Source organism: Pelecanus crispus, chromosome 4 (assembly GCF_030463565.1).
Source record: "Pelecanus crispus isolate bPelCri1 chromosome 4, bPelCri1.pri, whole genome shotgun sequence".
Classification (NCBI taxonomy): Eukaryota; Metazoa; Chordata; class Aves; order Pelecaniformes; family Pelecanidae; genus Pelecanus; species Pelecanus crispus.
The window spans coordinates 982699-1002688 of record NC_134646.1 but is presented as its reverse complement, the minus strand read 5'-3'; the positions used below and the strand labels follow the sequence as shown (position 1 = coordinate 1002688).

At 56.0% G+C, this 19990-nt stretch overlaps 1 long non-coding RNA gene across 1 annotated transcript; it reads left to right on the top strand.

The window, feature by feature from the left end:
• The first annotated feature begins 2276 nt into the window (after positions 1-2276).
• LOC142593455 (uncharacterized) lies at positions 2277-4373 on the top strand. The gene is made up of 3 exons (XR_012831022.1): positions 2277-2359; positions 3574-3850; positions 4045-4373. It is a non-coding gene; the product is annotated as an uncharacterized LOC142593455 (long non-coding RNA).
• Positions 4374-19990: the final 15617 nt, after the last annotated feature.

Below are 19990 nucleotides of genomic sequence, written 5' to 3'. Positions count from 1 at the left end.
TGGTACTGCTGCACTGGGCTGACGCGTGCGGCTTTTCCCTGCGGGCAGGTGCAGCGGGAGCTGCTGGCGTTTCCCCAAGAAGCGAGGAGGGATTGGTTTTTCCTTGACGTGTCGGCCTCTGCTGATCTGCTCCTGGGGGGCTGCACGCAGGCAGCGCTGTGCTGGGGCGGGTGAAGCCGTGCGTTCCCTTTGCCTGACGTGAAGGTGTCTGGGCTCCAGAGCGTGGCCCAAGAGGTGGCATAAAGAACAGAGTCTTCTGTCTTGCGGGAAGAAAAATAGCTCAGCGGGGAGCGGGGCGGAGGAGGGATGCGGTGTGCACGGTGGGCTCGGCCACACGATGCTGCGGCCGTGCTCTGAATCCATCGAGTTGCTCGTGCGACAGAAGAAATAAATGAGAGTTCTGAATGTAAAATGTGTCTGGGCTGAGGTTCCTCCGTGCTAAAGCTAAATGCGAGGGCTCCGTGCAGCACCGGGGGCTCGCCCGCCACGGCGCTCGGCGCGCCCTCTCCCGGCCGGGCCCCCCGGGGGGGCACTTGTCCCCCGGCCGGACCAGGACCAAGCCCGGGTGCCGCTGGGGGGGACGTGTGCGCGCGGTGGCCGCGGCCCCGGGACGGGGGGGGCACGGGCGCCCCGTGCCGGCGGGGTTCGGCCTTGTCCCAGGGCGATGCCCCACGCGCGGCCGGTACCGGGGGCCGTGGGCGCGGCACCGGCGGGGGACGGGGCGGGGGGGCGCGGCGGCGGGCACGGCACGCTGCAGCGCCTCCCGCAGCCAGCAGGGGGCGCCAGAGCGGCGCGGGCGCGCCGCGCCATCCAGAGCCGCGCTCTGACCGCCAGGGGCCGCCGGTGTTCCCCCGCCACTGCAGCGTGGCTCCGTGACCGCCAGGGGGCGCCGCCACGGGGAGGGGACGGGGCCGCTACCTGCAGTGCCGCGCTCAGCGAGAGATCAACCGGCAGGGGGCGCCGCTTTCCCGCGGGCCGGGCCGGGCAGGGGCGGGGCGGGGCGGGGCGGGCGCAGCCGCGGCGCTGAGCGGGCCGGGGCCGGGGCCGGGGCCGTTTCTTCCTGCGCGGCAGCACCGCGCGTGCGCAGAGGCCGCCTGCGGGGCCCGGCCGAGGCCTGCGGCGAGGAGGGGCGCGCCCCGCGCAGGGCTCTCGGCATGCGGGCGAGGTGAGGAAGCGGGCTGCTAGCCGCGGGTCCCGCCGCAGCCGCGCTGGCCACTGGAGGCTGGTGGCTCTACGCGGGCAAACGCCTGTCGCCCGGGGGAGGGAGGGACCAGGCGGTGCCCCGGCCCCTGAGAAACCCCGCGCCGGGGCCGGGGCTCCCCGGTCGCAGCCCCCCCAGCTGCGCCCGCAAAATTGGGAAGAGCTGGGGGAGCCTTGCTCATGGGCAGCACCTGCGGGCAGCGCGGGGCTCGCTACCGCCGTGTCCCGCCTGGGCAGCCCGGCTGGGCAGAGCTGGGATCCCGGCCCGGGCGCGCAGGGCGGCGGCAGAGCCGCTGCGGGGGCACCGGGAGGGCGGCCGAGCGCCGGGCAGGGGCTGCGGGGGCCGCAGGGAGCGGGCGGGGGCCTGCAGCCGGGGCAGGGCAGGGGCAGGGGGCAAAGCCTCTGCTCTCGCCATGGGCCCGGCTGCCCCGGAGCAGCCTCCCGAGGAGGCGCGGGGGTCTCCTGGTTGCTGGGGTGCCCAGGAGGGCAGAGCTGGCCCCTGCCGTGGGCAGAGAAAAGGAGGGGAGCACGCGGCAAGCGGTGACCGACGGGGTCCTTAAACCTCTGAAAAGCAGGGTTTGCATTCACCGGTGGGCTTTGCTGCCCGCAGGGAGCTAACGTGGGGGGAGCACGGGAGGCCCAGCTGCCCGCAGCCTCTGTGCAGCCGAGGTTGGGGATGGCCGGGGGAGCAGAGTCGGGGTGGCCCGGCCGGGCTCCTCCAGCAGCCACGGTGTCCCGGGGACGGGCACTCGCACCAGGCTCCCCCGGGAGCCAGGGCAAATCTCGCCTTTTGGTTTCCTGTAGTGTGGGCTGAGAACTCTCGCTCGAGCAAGAGTTTTGTCCTCCCAGCTACGGTGCTGTGGCCGCTTCCTCACGAGGAGTTTTTTCAGTACAGGGAACAGCGCAGGGGAGCAGCCGAGCGGCAGAAAGGCTCAGCCTGGGCGAGGAGCACGGCCCCAACACTGGCAGTGCCAGGGGACGCCAACGCGGGAGGATGAGCCTGGGTGAGGAGCATGGCCCCGACGCGGGAGGATGAGCCTGGGCGAGGAGCATGGCCCCAACGCAGGAGGATGAGCCTGAGCGAGGAGCACAGCCCGGGCACAGGCAGCACCAGGGGACACCAACGTGGGAGGAAATGTCAGTGAGTGCTCTGAAGCAGGTGGGTGTCCGTGACGTGCTCCGGGGCATCTGACAGGGTCGGGCACGCGGGAACAGTGCAAAGAGACGTGAGCTGAAGAAGCCCTGCCTGGCTGTGGCTGAGGAGGAAAACACGCTGTGCTTGTGGCTTCCAGCGCTGGTCCTGTTGCGGGGCGGTTTGGGGCCGGCACCGCTCTGGTCAGGGTTGTGGCTGTGCCTGGGAAGAAAATGCTTTTGCTTGTCGCTTCTGGTTGTGTTATGTGTCCTGTGGCTGCAGTGGGGCCAGGCCAGGGATCGGGGCTGTGCCCCATGGTTTTGAGACCAGTTCCTGAGGGAAGCTCCGGTACCAGAGCCTGCACCCAGCCAGCGCTGCCCCTGGTGTGACTCTCAGCCATGGCTGGGCTGGGGACAGCCCTGTCCTGTTCCCCTGTGGGGCTCCTGGTTGTTCTGGGCCCCTCCTGAAACCCCCCCTGGTTTGGTTCAGCTTTAGCTGATGTTTAGCATTGGGCTTGGCTCAGCTGTAGCTGATGTTTAGTGCTCGGGTTGGTTCAGCTTTGGCTGACGTTCAGCACCGGGCTGGGCAATGATGTTGAGCAGGATGCAAAGCGCAGCCTGCAGCTCCGATGGTCCTGCGCAGGGGCAGGGCGATGGCAAGCGCTGTGCGGGAACAGCCCATGGTCGGCCCCAGTATTGCTCGGTGGTGTTTTGTGCCTGAAACGCTCCTCACGGAGCACAGGGGTCTCAGCAAGGTGTGCGTTCTTGTGTGCTCTTTGGGAGAGGAATGGGTTTTTTCAGGCTGAGCCCCAAGCTCTCCCATTATCGTTTCTTGGGACATGGTTTAGTGGGCATGGGGGTGTTGGGTTGACAGGTGGACTGATGATGTTAGAGGTCCTTTCCAACCTTAATGATTCCTAGTTTTTACTTTCATTAAAAAATAATCCAGCCACCAAGCCAGGAAACATGATATTACTCTTAATTGGTTTTTTTTATTACTCTACCCTTAATTGGTTTAGTGGTGGACTTGGCAGTGTTAGGTTAATGGTTGGACTGGATGATCTTAAAGGTCTTTTCCAACTTAAATGATTTGATGATCCTCCCTCCCCTCCCTGTTGCCTGTGTGTGGTGCGGGTCAGCCTCTGCCGAAAGCGAGGGGCACGGGCCTCTCCCGCGGGTTACGTGGGGCCGTGCTGTGCACCGCAGGAGCTCTGACTGACCTGTTTTGCTCCCCTTTCACAGGTACAGAGGAGACACCGACGCTGCCTTGCCCACCCACGCCAGGAGATCTGGGGGGACCCCCACCTCGCTTCTGCCCTCAGGAACAGGACTGGGAGAGCCCCTCCATGCAGAGAGAGGTGCTGTGCGTGGATTTAATCCCCAGTGGAAGACGCCAGGCTCCTTGCTGGGGACAGCCCTGCCTCGGAGTACAGATCCAGCTGATGGACACCCCGGCTTCTTACAGCTCCAGCCACGAGACGTTCCTGCTCATAAACGCTCCTTCCTGTTACAGCTGCAGGTAAGCTCGGCCCTCTCTAATAGAGGCTATGGAGAACGGACGCTCTCCTGTTCAACAGTGGTAGGAGCACAGCTCTAATTCATGGACACTTCTGCTGTATGGCAGCTCTGGTGAATGGATGTTCCTGCTTCTTACAGCTCAGGGTATTTGAAGCCCCAGGTTATTTCAATTTCTGCTGCTTGTTTCGGTTTCAGGTAATTTCAGTTCCAGCTTGTTGAAGCTCCAGCTTTGGCTATGAGAGGCTCCGGCTGATAGACGTGCCAGTTTGTGTCAGCACTGGCTACGAGATGTTCCTGCTTCATCGAGCTCTGGCTGATGGATGCGATGCTGCTGCTTGTTACCAGCTCTGGCTTAATAAATGCTCCTTCATGTTACAAGCCAATTAAAGCATTGTGGGCTTTTGGCAAGGTCGTAAATCAATCACTGTCATACTTTGTATATGAATATGAACTGTCATAAGTGTACATGGTCTAAAAATGGACTAATAACTATTCCAGTGGTTGTATGTACCTTGAATAAAGAGTTGGACACACCAAAATAGGGTAAAAAGTGCCTTTTGCCCCAGAGACTCAGACGTTTAATTCGGCCTGGTGCATGCCAGTGTCCCTAACTTCAGGGACCAACGTGACCAGGCCCCCACCTCCGGTGGGGGCCTATGCACCCTGCCCACCCCACCCCCAGACTCCACTGGCCCCCCATCTCCCACCCACCCCAAGTTCCCCCCAGGCCTCTGTTTTGGGGGCTGAAAACAGCTGACTGAGCTTCTGTGTCCAAGTCCCCAAAACGCAGCACTTAGGTTTTTTTCTGAGTCTCAGAAACGCAGGACTTAACCTGCATTTTCAAGCACTGAAAACGCATGACTTAGTCTTTTTCTGAGTTACAGAAACCAGCTCTCACCCTCTGCTCGGAAGCCCTGAAAAAAAAAAAAAAAGTACTTCAGGGTCTGGATTTTCTTCAGGGCTTCTCCTCTGCTTCTGAGACACAAAACCAGCTCCCAAACTTGTTTTCAGGGCCCAAAAATGCAGCACTTAGCCTCTGTTTTCAAAAGAGGAAAACATTAAGACTTAGTCTCCATTTTTAGTCCCAAAACCCACAGGACTTGGCTTCTTGCCCACCCCCCCCCGGGGCACAGCCGCTGCAGCCCCCCGCGGGGAGCCGCACCCGGGGAGCACAGCGCGGCCGGGCCCTTCCCCGCCCGTGCGGGACCCCCCGGTGCCGCCGCCCGAGCCGCGCCGGGAGCGGCAGAGGCCGCCGGGGTGGGATGGGGCTGCCCCCGCTCCCGGCCCTCCCCGCCTGCCCCGGGGCAGCTCCTGCCCCTCCGCCGGGGAGCGCGGAGCACGGCCCGGTAACGCGCCCGGCCCCGCCGCCCCTCACCTGCTCCGGGGGGACCCCGCTGCCTCCCGGCCGGGCCCGGCATGGAACGGAGCGCAGCGCAGCACCGAAAAACGGGAAAGCGGCCGCCGCCGCCGCCGCTGCTTTTCTGGCCCCGCGCAGGCGCCCCCGCCCCGCCCCGGTACCGGCCCCGGTGCTCGCCCCGCCCCGGTACCGGGGAGCCCCCGCTCCCCCCCCGCCCCGCCCCGGTGCCGGCCCCGGACCCGGTGCTCGCCCCGCCCCGGTACCGGGGACCCCCCCGCTCCCGCCCGCCCCAGCCCCCCGCCCCCCGGGAGCCCCCCGCTCCCCCCCCGCCCCGGTACCCGCCCCGGCCCCGGCCCCCTCGCCCCCCGGGGAGCCCCCCGCTCCCCCCCCCCGCCCCGGTACCGGGGAGCCCCGCTCCCCCCCGCCCCGGTACCCGCCCCCCGGGAGCCCCCGGGCAGGGCTGCGGTGGCCCCAGCGCCCGGGGCGCTGCAAGGGAAGCCCGGCCCCCCGGGAAGGGTTTGGGGGCTGCGCTCCCGCCGCTCACCGCCCCGGGGACCCCGAGTGCGGCTGGGCCGTCACTGCGGACCCCTCCGGAGACCCCCGGCCCGGGGAAGGGTCCCGCCAGCCCTGCCCGGGGCGCAGCCGCCCGCCCCCCGAGGGCTCTGACCTGCTCCGGAGGTGCCGGGGGTCCCGGGGCAGCCCCGGCTCCTGTGTCCTCGGCAGCCGCTGCCCACCATGCGTGGGCACAGCACCACCTCCAATGCCTCCGTGGAAATTCTGGGGTGGAAAAAAAAAAAAAAAAAACCCCACAAAGCACAAGAAGTCATTAATCCATTAATTAATTAGAGGAAGATGTGTCTTGGGTAAAGCTGAGAAAGCACAGCTGCTTGCAGGGATGTTGGCTCATTCCTGCTTAATCTCACCCAGGGAGGAGCCAAGTCCCTCTGAAATGATGCATCCCAGCCCTGGTGCCCGCGGAGCGAGGGGAAAACCACTCTTCCCACCCGTTTGGAAGCCCCACGCTCGCTGGGCACACCAGCAAGCCCAGCCTCAGCACCGGCAGCTCAGAGGCTGCAGAGCTACAGCTCTTCGCAGCAGCACTGTGGTACACGCGGTGAGAGGCATCGTCCGTCCTCTTCCCCGCCTGGGCAATGGCGCATCAGCAGGGCACAAGCCTTGCAGAAAGCCACGCAAGGAGGTGTCCCCCGAGCTGGACATAGGCTGCTGGGGCAGGAACCCCCACACCGTGCTCACACCACCACTGCGGGTGTCGCGCACCTGGCTCACGCACGAGCAAGACTGGCACACACCCCCTGTGCGGCCAGGAATTACCTGGGCAAAGTCTCCCCGTCGCTGCCCGGGGCGAGGGAGCTGGACCACGGCAGGTTGGGACACACAGGGATGCTCCTCGGCCCCTTAAGTCCTGAAACAGGGATGCCCTAGAGACCCGCAGTGTGGAAACTGCAACAGAAACCAAAGCAATCATCAAGCTAACACTAACAAAACAAGAAATACAACCAAACAGACAAACCCAAACCAAAATAAATAAAGGCTAGAGGAAAAAACTAACCTCCCGGGAAGGCACAGACCAAACAAACAAGTCAGGTTTTGGCCCCATGGAAGCGCCCCGGGCTGCACCGGTTATCCCAGCCCCACAGGCAGCCCACGGCTGCCTCTGTGCCCAGGGCAGCGCGGCAGGGCCACCTGCAAGGGGCTTCTGCAGCGGGGACGAGGAGGGAGGGAAGGGAGGGCACCTGGCAGCGAGGAGAAATGGGAGGCAAGGCCCCAGCAGGCAACGATTACAAGCTGGGCAACACCTTCCTCCCAGAGGATCGACGTTTCTCCGTGAAAACAAATGGAAGTAAAACCAACCAGAGCAATGTGTCCCTCCAGGAGATGAGGAGGCTGAAGTGCTGCCTCAGTGCCACGAGCAAACGTGAGCTGGTCCCGGGCAGTGAAGCCCAGCCCAGGTGCTGGTCCCGCCCTGGGGGTGGGGGTAAAAAGGCGTCTCCCTTCCCAGGCTGGCACTGACGGGCTGCAGGAGGACGGGGACCTGCTCAATCCTTGACAGCCTCCAGGCTCTGCTGCACAGACACATGCTCCAGGGTAGCATGGGTGATCTGCAGAGCCATTCAATGGAAACTGCCAGTGAAACCAAGGCCTCTTCCCCCCAGCCCACGCCTGCCTGTGGGGCTTTTGCTGTCTGCCCTTCGGCCTTCTGCAACAGCCCCACAGGCTGGGAGCCGCAAACTGCCTCGGCTTGCTCACCGCTGGCACTGCACGGGGCTGACACAGCGCCCCGGGGGCTTCCATGAAGCCCTCAGGATGCAGAGGTAGTCAGAAAAGCAGGCAAGGAGCTGCAGAAATGTATATGCTAGAAACACACCACATAGCTGCAGAGTGGCCGCAGATCAGCAGAGTTGGTCCCAGCTGTGTCCTTGCCCGAGTTCTTTAAGTTTTCCATCAAAACCTTTAGGATGAAGCATTTTACTCCCCAGGATCCTCCACAGCTCCATCACGTCACTGCAAGGGAGCAGAAGTTCACCTGTCAGCCCGTGGGCTCTGGTACCTGCGATGCTCTCGACACAGCCAAGCGCTCTCCCTGGCCCAAAAGGGCTCTCGGGGGCTGGGCTCTGGCGCTGAATCCGGCCACACTCAGCGTTCTCTCCCCAGGGGAGGAGGCCAGCGCTTTGCCAGTGCCTCCTCAGCCATCAGGTGGCCAGTCCTTGGCTGCCCGCAGGGGCTGGGGCGGGACACGCACCTGTCCGGGGGCAGCCGTGTCCGCAGGAGGCTATTGCTGATGGCCACAGGGTGAGAGAGGACGAGCACAGCCACTGTCTCGACAAAGAAGTGTCGGAGGGTGTCGTGCTACATGATCAGCGTCTGGATGTAAATAATGCTGAGGATTTCTGGCACCTGGCTGAACAAGACAAAAAGAGCTGTTCTGTTCATCCTTTCCCCGTCGTTCCGCAGAGCCCAGACACGACAGTGCTGCTGCTGAGCAGTCAGTTCCCCTGACAGCTTCTCAAGGTGCAGCCCTAAACGTCAGCCCAGCAGTTTGCAGTGAAGCCCTTGTGCACACAGAGAGCACACCCGCCTTTCCCACCGACCCAGCTGCATCAGTCTGATCCCCCGCACGAGGTACTTGCCCTCCCTTCCAGACAAACCCAGCTCTCTGGGGACCCTTTTCTTCCCTCCAGCCTCCTCCTTTCCCCCACGCCCACCCCCTTCCCCACAGCAGAGGACGCTGCCCTGAGCCTTCGAAGCTGGAAACCCTGTCTGGGATCGGGACAGCCAAACGATGGGGATCACTGTCCCATGGCAGCACAGCTTCTCCTGATGTGGCTGGCCCCCAGACAGTGACACAGGCACCGGCTGGTCTCTCTTGTCACTGTGGGTGATGGCCACGCAGCCCAGGAGACATGGGATCACTAAGAACAGCCAGGCTCAGGGAAGCCAAGGAGAACAAAGAGCAGGTATACAATGTGCAGCAAATACAGAGTAAAACTCAGGAAGTTCATGGAACTAGGGACCAACAAAGAAAGAGCAAATAAGGGGGCTGTGTTAGAAAAATGTGTAAAAAAAACCCTCAGCAGTGCCAGGAGTGAGGAGGATGAAACCCCCAGTGTCAACATCATATTCCTCCTTGGGAATGACTCAGGGTGCCAACAACTCACTACAGCCCCCCCACCTTCTTGTTGCAGAAGACGGTGCTGTCGCCTGTAAGGCCCAGGCACAAGGAGGGCTGAGCACCCACCTGGGAAATGGGGAGCAACTGGGAAGTTTGGGCATCTCAGCCGTAGCTGCCTTGGTGACGGGAACGAGCTGGGTTCAGCCTGGGAGCGTTAGTGTCACCAGACTGAGAAGAAGTCCGGAATGTGGCTGCCTGCACTGGGATCGGACAAAGCCCTTGGCTGTCCACACCACGTGTCCTTCTTTAGCCCACACCAACTGCCCGCGGTGCGCTGCAACAGCTGAGGTGGGAAGCTCAGAGCCAAAGGGAAAAACTGTCTGGTTTACCTCTGTGAATAATTGTCCTCCCTGCATTTCTCCAGGAAGGTCACCAGCCACTCACCAGCTGCCGGAGCATCCCATCCAGCACAGCAGAAATGAAGTCAGCATAGTCTCTGCTGAGGGAATGTATTTGCACCTCCACAGTCTGGAGAGAAATCAGAAACAGGAGAGACCATATCACAATTCTGGCTCTGCGAAAAAGACAGGAAACTCAGGCACATGGTTAGTGGGGCAGCCAGTTAGTCCTGTCAGGTGCAACGCCCAGCTGTTCATATAGAGCTTTTGGTATTCTGCGTACCTGAGAGATCTGGATGTGTCTCCCCGGCTCAGCCCCAGGCCCCACTGCAAGCAGGGCCACAGTAGCAAGGACCGGCCACATCCCAGCCACAGGCCCAATTAGTGTTAATGAGGGCTGTGCCTTGGCATGCGCTGACGCATCAGCCTCCTCACCGCTCGTCACTTGGCAATACAAAGTTGAAATCTGCCCCTTTGCTGACAGCTGCAGCTGTAGAGAAGCTTGGACTGATGGATGTGGTGCTTAGGGATATCAGGAGCTTGTTGACAAGAAGCTGCTGTTGATGTGAAAAAACATGGATATGAAATTGGACACGGTGACCTGAAAGCAGGGGGATTTTATTGTCACACCAAGGTGGTGTGTTGCACCCAGCCACAGGAAATCTGTGTTGCTCTGACCATCCTCTGAGACAGGAGGCCCCCAAAATCTCTGACCTCGCTACTGCCAAGCTTGAAGCTTTCCCTGTTCCCATTTACAACAAGACACCATCTAACTCATCCGCAATGTTGTGTGATGGCATAAAGCAGAGGAACAGCTCTAAACTGTTCACTCAATTTCCCCTCTATCTCATGGATCTCAGTGGATGAGCTTCCACGGTGGAAAGTTCACAAGACAAGGGTCTGTAGGAAAACACCAGGGAAAGAAAAAAATGCTAGCAGAAAGCTAGCACAGTCTCGGAGGCTGAGGAAAGCTCCCTGAGCATCAGAAACCAGAGGCTGGGAGGGAGCTGCCAGGGCCCGGTGGCTGTGCACGGTGCCTGACGCCCGTCCCTCGTGGCCCCGGGGAGCTGCGCAGCAGGGCCAGGCCCCGGCAGCGTTTCAGTGCCAAGGCAAACGCTGGGGATCAGGGACATCGGGGGCACATGGCAGCTTTGGGGATCTCTGACGCTTACACATGGTCTTTCAGTGACTGCCTGCTGCCCAAAACAGATTTTCTGCAGACCGTGTAACAAACAGGTCTCAGGTACCATAAGAAGCCAGAACTGCCACAGGATTGTAGGATAATTCTGGTCGGAAGAGACAGTGGGAAGTCCCTAGTCCAAGCTCCTGCTCAGACCAGGGCCAGCTATGGGATCACACTGGGCCGCTCAGGAATGCATCCAGTCAGGTTGTGAAAACCTCCAAGGATGGCAATGCCACAACCTCCCCAGGCAACCCATTCCAGTGACAGACCGTCCTCCTGATAAAACACTTTCCCCTTGTATGCGGTCGGCTGCAAGGGCTCGGCTGGCAGGAGCAGCAACTCGCTGTCGTGTAACTCACGAGCAGCCCAAAGACACCCTGCAGCAGGGGTCAGTACGGATGCCTCGGGAGCTCACTTAGTGGGCTCCTGGATTTTATGAGCTGCCCCCTCACCCCCACACCGCCACGTGCTTCGGTAAATGGCGCAGCTGACCGGCTGTGAGTACCTCTGAGGTACCCACAACCACGCTTTCAAGCTGGAAAGCAGCTGAAGAATGGGAGGGCCAAGCACCACAAGCTGGGCTGCCTTTCTCTCATTGCCTTTTCCCCACAGCCTCACCGAGTGCCTCGATCGCCACCATGAGCCTGGGAACACACTGGTACTGGTGTGGGAGCAAGGAAACTTCTGCCGTGCAGCAAAAGCCATAAGCCGGCACTCGCTGAGTGCTCCCGCTGAGAGAAAGCACAGCCAAGCCCGCTTTCTCTTTCTCCCTGCCTCCTCGCTCGTTCCTACTCAGCACAAGCAACAAAAGCATTTGTGCGTCGTGACAGAGAACTGGGTTAGGGAGCTGACTTGTCTTACAAAGGACCCAGCTCGTTCCCCTTTGCCAATCTAGCTCTGTGCGGACTCTGTTTTCCCAGGGGCATCACCACACGCTGCACCAATGCAGGTGCTGGGGCAAGACGAGGAACAGCAGGCTGGGGAAGGGATATCTGGCTGGTTCAAGGAACTCAAATGCCACATGTTCAGCACTAGTGGACCCGGGCTAACTGGGTTTGTGGTAGATGTGCTTTGATCTTCTTGAGACTGCTCTTTGCCATTTGAGTATTGAAAAAACTTGCTATCTCAGCTTCACAGCCTTGGGAAACATTTGGGCCCAAAGCAAGAACGATCTCAAGTACTTCTGCATGACACGTTGCATTGCCCTGCAGAGCAGAGGGGACAAGAAAAAGAAGCAATGCTGATCTCATTTGGTGTGCAGACCGAGGTCTCGTTGGGGCCAAAGTTACGCTTGCCTGAAGGCCAAGTTCAAGTTCTTGCCATTGGCTCTGCTTTCTACCTGCCCCTGCTGCACTTCAGCGGGACCGGCAAAGGGTGGTTTGAATGAAGTGCCTGTGCACCAAAGCTAGAAACAGGCAGGTCCTCTGCCGACGGCTGGACAGTGCCCCAGCAGGGCAGAGGCGGTGGGAAAAACTCCTGGGAATGTGCTTTCCAGGAGTGGCTGTCATTGCTTCTTCCAGTTCCCCCACACCAAACCCGTGAAGAGGAGCAGAGCGGACAGGAGCACAGAAATGGACGAACGCATATTTGCTGGATAGTTAAATTGAGCATCTAAGGCAACATTCCTGACAGACTGAGCTCCTGCCCTGTCTGGGATTTGCTTCTCCACCCCTGGGCATCTCTCTGGTTTTCTGTTTCCGTTGTCTGAATGCTAGCAGGAGAAAATGAGGTAAGACCATACATATGGGTTTCTCTCTTTTCCCCCCCCAAGTACAGCTGTCAGTAAGTGTCTGGGTTTCCTCCTGATTGTCCACTAACATTGCTTTACAGCAAAGCCCGGTGAGAACTGCAGTCCTTTCCCGGTGTATGGGACAGAGAGATGGGTAAGAGGAAGGAAACCCCTTCTTTCTTGCAGACCAATGATTGTGAGTGAATGAAAAGTAACTCAGGTACCCAATCCACCTTCTACTTCTTGCCACAGGTTCATCTGAGAGACTTGTCAGGTAAATATCTGCTATTTTGATGAGCATCGGAATTGTGTTGAGTATCCTCATTCTAGCCCATGAATCCCTATACGTGTCTACCTCCCGCCCAGCGTGCTGAAGAGCTGAACAGCGTCATCTGTCTGTCAGGGCATGATGTAACTTGTCAGCCAGATCTGCGTCAGCTCCTCCAAGCTTTGAAAATACGGTGCCTGTAACTGAGAGCTCCTTGACCGACATGTTCCAGGTCTTTATTCCGGTACGTGTAGTAGAGCAGGACTCAGCTGCTGGCTGGCAGCGCGACTCAGTCATGCGAAGCGCTGCGCACGCCGCAGCTAGGCAGTCCCTCTCCCAAGCACCCCCATCTCCCCAGCCAAACTGGCAAGCGTGTGGGCAAGAGCGCGGTGCCATTTCCGCAGGCCTTGCTTTGCCGCTGGAGGACACGGGTCTGCCACCTTGCCAGCGCTTGCTTCTTGCTCCCTTCCAGCCTTCCCATGCTGGGTTACTCCTCGGCTGCGTTGTGCAAACACCTGGGTTGTGCGGGGAAGGGGCTGTTGCAGGAACAGAAGAAACGGGCGGCCCAGGGCAGGAGCGACAGAGGGACCGCTTGGTTGCTCAGGCTGCAGCTCCCGGACAGACAGACAGACCGCTTGGTTGCTCAGGCTGCAGCTCCCGGACAGACAGACAGATGGCTTGGTTGCTCAGGCTGCAGCTCCCGGACAGACAGACAGACAGACTCGGCACCCCCTCTAGCGTCCACCTGCCCAAACTGCCTTCCAGTTCCGAACCGCACCGGAGACCGCGCCTTCCTGAGATCACAGAATCATAGAATGCTTTGGGTTGGAAGGGACCTTGAGAGGTCATTGAGCCCAACCCCCCTGCAGTGAGCAGGGATTGAACCTGTGAACTGGGTGTTATTAGCACCATGCTCTAACCAACTGAGCTAACCCGGCTGGTCGTCTCCCGAGCAAGCACAGCGCCCAAAAACCTGCCCCGCTCCTGTTACGGGCTCGGCCTCGGGAGAAGCAACAGGCCGGGCCAACCGGCCCTTCGTGCTGCAGGGAATGGTTTTGGGGCGCTCTCATCCCCTTTTCCCCAAACTGTGCAAATTGGCCCTTTCTTGGTTGGGTTTTCCCGTTACTAAAGCAGGTTTTGTTGCCACTTCATCTTTGCGATGTTAAGTTTTGTTGATTAAGGTCAGGCTGTCACTCATTAGATGGCAACAACCTCCTCCCCTCCAAATTCTTTGCAACCTTTGCGACGTCTGTCAGGACTGTTGACTTGGTTGCTCAGTTTAACAACCCAGCACATACACGTTCTCCCATTTCTGCGCTCCTGTCCACCCCGCTCCTCTGCAATGGCTGCAGCGACAGACCTCAAATAAAACAGGCATGAAGATTAAAAGTCTGTGCCTTTACACAATGAAATGGTCTCTGCGTCAGGACCACGGTTTAGACAAAGGAGGGGGAACTGTGCTGCTGGCTGCACCTCCTCTGTGACTACGCAGAGCATTTAGACATCCAAAGCTGTCAAACAGTAATAAAAGCCTCACTGCATGTGCTAGAAATCTTTCAGTGCTAAATGCACATTAAATCAGCCTACTTGTCATGTTTCTTCTAATGAAGAATTAGCATTAGTGTCAAAGCTTGTTAATGCGATACAAAAATTATTCTGTGAATATATATGTTACGAGCTCAATTTCGGTATGTTGCTATACTGAATAACGTAGGAGGGAACAGGGACTTTCAGCTATCCTTATGCTACTATTAAACACAACCACTGCAGTGTCTTGCTTGGCCTACATACCTAGGAGGACGCTGGAGGAAAAGACAGAGAATATTTAAAATAATGAAATCTTGGCATTGCAATTATTATTTCTAAGTATGTATTTCGTACTGATACCTTTTGTTGAGGTAATTACTCTGGATAGCATTTTTGACCTCAGGCAGTAACTTAAAGGTATCAACTTCCTCGTGAGCAGGTATCAGCGTGTTCCTAAAAGGAGCACGTTAGCTTCTGTTAAACACGCCGTGGAGAGCGAGCAGAGTGGTGCTTATGCAGTGATATTACAGCACGACCGGCTGCCAAGCCGTGCTCGTGACATGCCAAATACCGGCATGGAAACTTGCGGCTTTAGCTTTCGAGCACCTTCGGATCTTGATTCCAAATTAACGCTGACTTTTCTTGTCTTCAAATCTGTACCTACGCCCAGCAGACAGCGGCATTTGATCATCCAGAAAAACCAGCCAGAAGGACAGACCTTTCGGGAAGAGCAAAGGGCTCGGTGCCCCGCGCTCCGACAGACCCGTGGCACCAGCGTCCCCGTGGCCCTGCCGGGACCGGGGTGCTGCAGGGGGCACTCGCAGCGTGGGCAGGGCAAGCAGATGCACCCTTCCGCTCATGCCACCGCCCCGCCAGCCCTTCTCCCTGGGGTCCCAGTCAGGCACAAATGGATACTGGCAGGATTGGCTGCTCAGAGAGCTAAGAGCAGCTGCGGTTCCCACTGTCTGGAACTTACAGCTGCTGACAATGGCTTTAAAACATCCAGCCTGCGACAACCTATGCAGGCTGCCCAAAACGCGGATACAGCCACAAGTAGATGCCACACTTGTTTCTGTAGTTGATCCTGGTGATACCTGTATCGGCTCACATCCTTTTTGCCACGAATCTTTCCATTAATAATCACCCGTATGATTTTTGTCTAGCAAGGCAACTCACTCTAGTTCCCTCTCTATATAAGAAGTGTTTGAACTTGACCCAACAGCATAGAAACTTTTTTCTTATAACCTTGATATTCAGCATTAGATTCACACGACCCCAAATTGTGTTCCCTAACCACTGCTATATCAAATTGTTTTTCCTTTTTACCCCCTGCATGCCACTGTGCTTGCTTTCAGATACCCATTCACCCTCCCCTCCAGACCACTGACCTATGAGATCAGTTAAGTTACAGCTAGGATGAAACCTTTCTCCATTACTGACAACTGATCTCTTAGTCCTGTGAAATTTTGTATGCCAGCTACGCACTGAATCTTCATTGAGGCTAAATAAGACCCAAGAATCATAGAATCACTTAGGTTGGAAAAGACTTTTAAGGTCATCGAGTCCAACCACTAACCTAGCACCGCCAAGTCCACCACTGAACCATGTCCCTAAGTGCAACGTCTACACGTCTTTTAAATACCTCCAGGGATGGGGACTCAACCGCTTCCCTGGGCAGCCTGTTCCAGGGACAAACCTGAAGGTTTATTTCAGTTTTCACAGCACCAACCTTCCTACAGTGATCTTTTCCCTCTATGTCAGGACCAAACCACAATAGTTTTCCTTCAGTCTAAAAGAAAACATAGTAGTCCAAGACAAACCTTAATAAAGAAAAGTGAATGCCACTTCCCCGTATTTAGCACAGGATGAGGATTTTTTTAAAAAAGTCCAAAGCCTGTAAAAACCAAATACCTCCTGGCCCCCAGGGGATAGTTTGGTACCACCACTGCCGATGCATATGATAATACAAATATTTTCTTACAAAAGCTCATTATAAGAACTCCTATGTCATCATACTTCAATCAGAAAGACCCAAGGGTGGGTAAAGTGGTTTGGGAAATGATTAACTTTGCTGTGTTGATTGAGGTTGGTTTGGTAATTCATTCTTGCCTCAGTTTCCACAAAAATAAAAAAAGCCTCTCCTATAGCCAGGCAGAAATGTGAAGTCGGGGAACTGGGGACGTCCAGCCTTATATGCTTGTACCCGGCTTTCCACGCTCATTGATCTTGTGTTTGTGTGTATGTGTGAAATGCTGCTAAAGGTATTGCTTGCACCTGTAAAAAAAACACCTGGTTTTTTAGAGGCCATTCTACTCATTTTAAGCACTTCTGTTATCCACACTGCATGGCAGAACAGATGAAAGTCTAAAAGCATATGAACACCTCACAAAGGAAGACGCACGAGTACAGTTAAATGAAACAGTGCCTTAGCAGGAAGAACTTTTGTTGTGAGATACAAAGACTTATCTTTGGAAACAGGCCCTATGTGATAAAATTTTACATTTGAGCAGCTTTGTCGTGAAGCTGAGCAAGAGTATAGAACCAGAGGATTTTTTTTCCGTATTGCTAGAAGATAGTAAAATAAATGTCAGAAAAAAGAGACTATAAGCTCACATTATTGCTTTCTCAAAATAAATGTGGCAGTACTTTTACTCCATGAGTTCCACTCCCTATAAGACTCATGTACTTGTCGTGGTTTAGCCCCGGCCAGCAGCTCAGCACCACGCAGCCATTGCTCACTGCCCCTGCCCCAGTGGGATGGGGGAGAGAATCGGAGGAGTGAGAGTGAGAAACACTCCTGGGGTGAGATAAGAACAGTTTAATCATTGAAATAAAGTAAAATAGTAATGATAATAACAACAACAACAACAACAACATAATAATAATAATAATAATAATAATAATAATAATAATAATAATATCCAAAGCAAGTGATGCCAAATGCAATTGCTCACCACCTGCCGACCGATGCCCAGCCAGTTCCCGAGCAGTGATCGCTGCTGCCCGGCCAACCCCCCCAGTTTCTATACTGCCCATGATGCCGTATGGTATGGAATGGCCCTTGGGGCAGTTGGGATCAACTCTCCTGGCTGTGCCCCCTCCCAGCTTCTTGTGCCCCTGGCAGAGCATGGGAAGCTGAAAAGTCCTTGCCTGGCATAAGCAGTGCTGAGCAACAACTAAACCATCAGCGTGTGATCAGCATTATTCTCATAGTAAATCCAAAACAGCACTGTGCCTGCTACTAGGAAGAAAATTAACTCTGTCCCAGCCAAAACCAGGACAGTACTTTTGCAAGTCTGAAGACAGTAGCGGAAATTAATATTTTTAAATGCCTGAGAGGAAAGCTGTCATTATAGAATCATAGAATCATAGAATCATAGAATCATCTAGGTTGGAAAAGACCTTTAAGATCATCCAGTCCAACCATTAACCTACACTACCAAGCCCACTCTAGACTAATCAAGGGTAGACCAGACTAAACCATATCCCGAAGTGCCACATCTACCCGTTTTTTAAACGCCTCCAGGGATGGTGACTCCACCACCTCTCTGGGCAGCCTGTTCCAATGCCTGACCACCCTTTCCGTAAAGAAATTTTTCCTAATTTCCAGTCTAAACCTCCCCTGGCGCAGCTTAAGCCCATTTCCTCTTGTCCTATCGCTAGCTACTTGGGAGAAGAGACCAACACCCACCTCACTACAACCTCCTTTCAGGTAGTTGTAGAGAGCGATAAGGTCTCCCCTCAGCCTCCTCTTTTCCAGGCTAAACAACCCCAGTTCCCTCAGCCGCTCCTCATAAGGCCTGTGCTCCAGACCCTTCACCAGCTTCGTTGCCCGCCTCTGAACACGCTCCAGCACCTCAATGTCTTTCTTGTAGTGAGGGGCCCAAAACTGGACACAGTATTCCAGGTGCGGCCTCACCAGCGCCGAGTACAGGGGGACAATCACCTCCCTGCTCCTGCTGGCCACACTATTCCTGATACAAGCCAGGATGCTGTTGGCCTTCTTGGCCACCTGGGCACACTGCTGGCTCATGTTCAGCCGGCTATCTACTAACACCCCCAGGTCCTTTTCGGCCAGGCAGCTTTCCAGCCACTCCTCCCCAAGCCTGTAGCGTTGCATGGGGTTGTTGTGACCGAAGTGCAGGACCCGGCACTTGGCCTTGCTGAACCTCATACAGTTGGCCACGGCCCATCGATCCAGTCTGTCCAGGTCCCTCTGCAGGGCCATCCTACCCTCGAGCAGATCGACACTCCCACCCAATTTGGTGTCGTCTGCAAACTTACTGAGGGTGCACTCGATCCCCTCATCCAGATCATTGATAAAGATATTGAACAAGACTGGCTCTAAAACAGAGCCCTGGGGAACACCGCTCGTGACCGGCCGCCAACTGGACTTAACACCATTTATCACTACTCTCTGGGCTCGGCCACCCAACCAGTTCTTTACCCAGCGAAGAGTATGCCTGTCTAAGCCGTGAGCTGCCAGCTTCCCGAGGAGGATATTATGCGAGACGGTGTCAAAAGCTTTGCTAAAGTCGAGGTAATTATACCGCACCTTCCCTCAGCAAAACACTGCAGTGATGCTATTCACGTATGAAAATTCAAGTTTGGGTTTGAGGACTTTGAGCTAACATGGATCATCAGTGTGAAGCATCTTAGCACCTTCTCAATATCTAATTGTGAGGCCACTTCTTCAATAGTGTTGCCAGTCCCCACAAGATGCTGCAATCGGCTTCCCTTAGCTTTATTGGCAGGATGACTTTTCTGAAGGCCGTATCTAGGGAGATAAGAGGGACCCTGAAGGCTTTCCCACAGAAATGACTGGGGTGGGGCATTGGCAACCATTCCCTTTCCTAAACAAGTGATGTACTAGTACCAAAACCACTGCTTCTATTTGTTCTAGTGGAATTAATTCAAATATTTGCCTCAAATGTAAAATTGCATCTTTTATAACACCAATATTTACACTAAGTTCATAGTCACGGAAGGGGAAAATTTTCCTCATGATACCAGAAAGTATAAATCCGTTAATCTTGTTCTTCATAATAGTTTAGATCTCATCAAACCCCTAAATGAAGATTAATTCTGCATTTTGTAATGACTCATACCAGGATGAATGTCGTGGTTTAACCCCAGCCAGCAACTATGCCCCACACAGCCACTCACTCACTCTCCCCTAGTGGGATGGGGGAGAGAATCCAAAGAGTATAAATGAGAAAACTCGTGGGTTGAAATAAAGACAGTTTAATAGGTAAAGCAAAAGCCGTGCACGCAAGCAAAACAAAACCAGGAATTGATTCCCTGACTCCCATGGGCAGGCAGGTGCTCGGCCATCCCCAGGAAAGCAGGGCTCCATCACGCGTAACGGTGACTTGGGAACACAAATGCCATCACTCCAAATGTCCCCCCCTTTCTCCTCCTGGCCCCAGCTTCACATTGCTGAGCCTGACGCCATACGGTGTGGGATATCCCTGGGGTCAGTCGGGGTCAGCTGTCCCGGCCGTGTCCCCCCCAGCTTCTCGTGCCCTCCAGCCTGCTCGCTGCTGGGCTGGGTGAGCAGCAGCAAAGCCCTTGGCTCTGTGTGAGCGCTGCTCAGCCGTAAAGAAAACAGCCCTGTGTTATCAAGGCTGTTTGCAGGACAAACCCAAAACACAGCCCCATACTAGCTACTGGCAAGAAAATTAACTCTATCCCAGCCAAAACCAGCACAATGAAAAAAATGCACAGCTTGAAATTCAACTACTAAAGAAGCAACAACAATGCACAGCTATAGAAATCCCTGTATAGGGGATTATTCTGCCAGCCTTCAGAAGAGAGAGAATTGGAGGCTGGTTTGTGGTAGACCAGATCTAACTTTGGAGCGGGGCAACAGAGGGTATGATGCAGTGACAATGTTCTTGTTCCTTTTTTTCCCTTTGAAAGATTCTCTACAATGCTGACAAGTGGGTTACAAGTAAGAGTACACTCACCACAGTTCTGCACTTTAGGAGCAAAGCTCAAGTGAAATGAAGCACGCAATTTGATTGACACAGGTCTGTGAGATTTTCA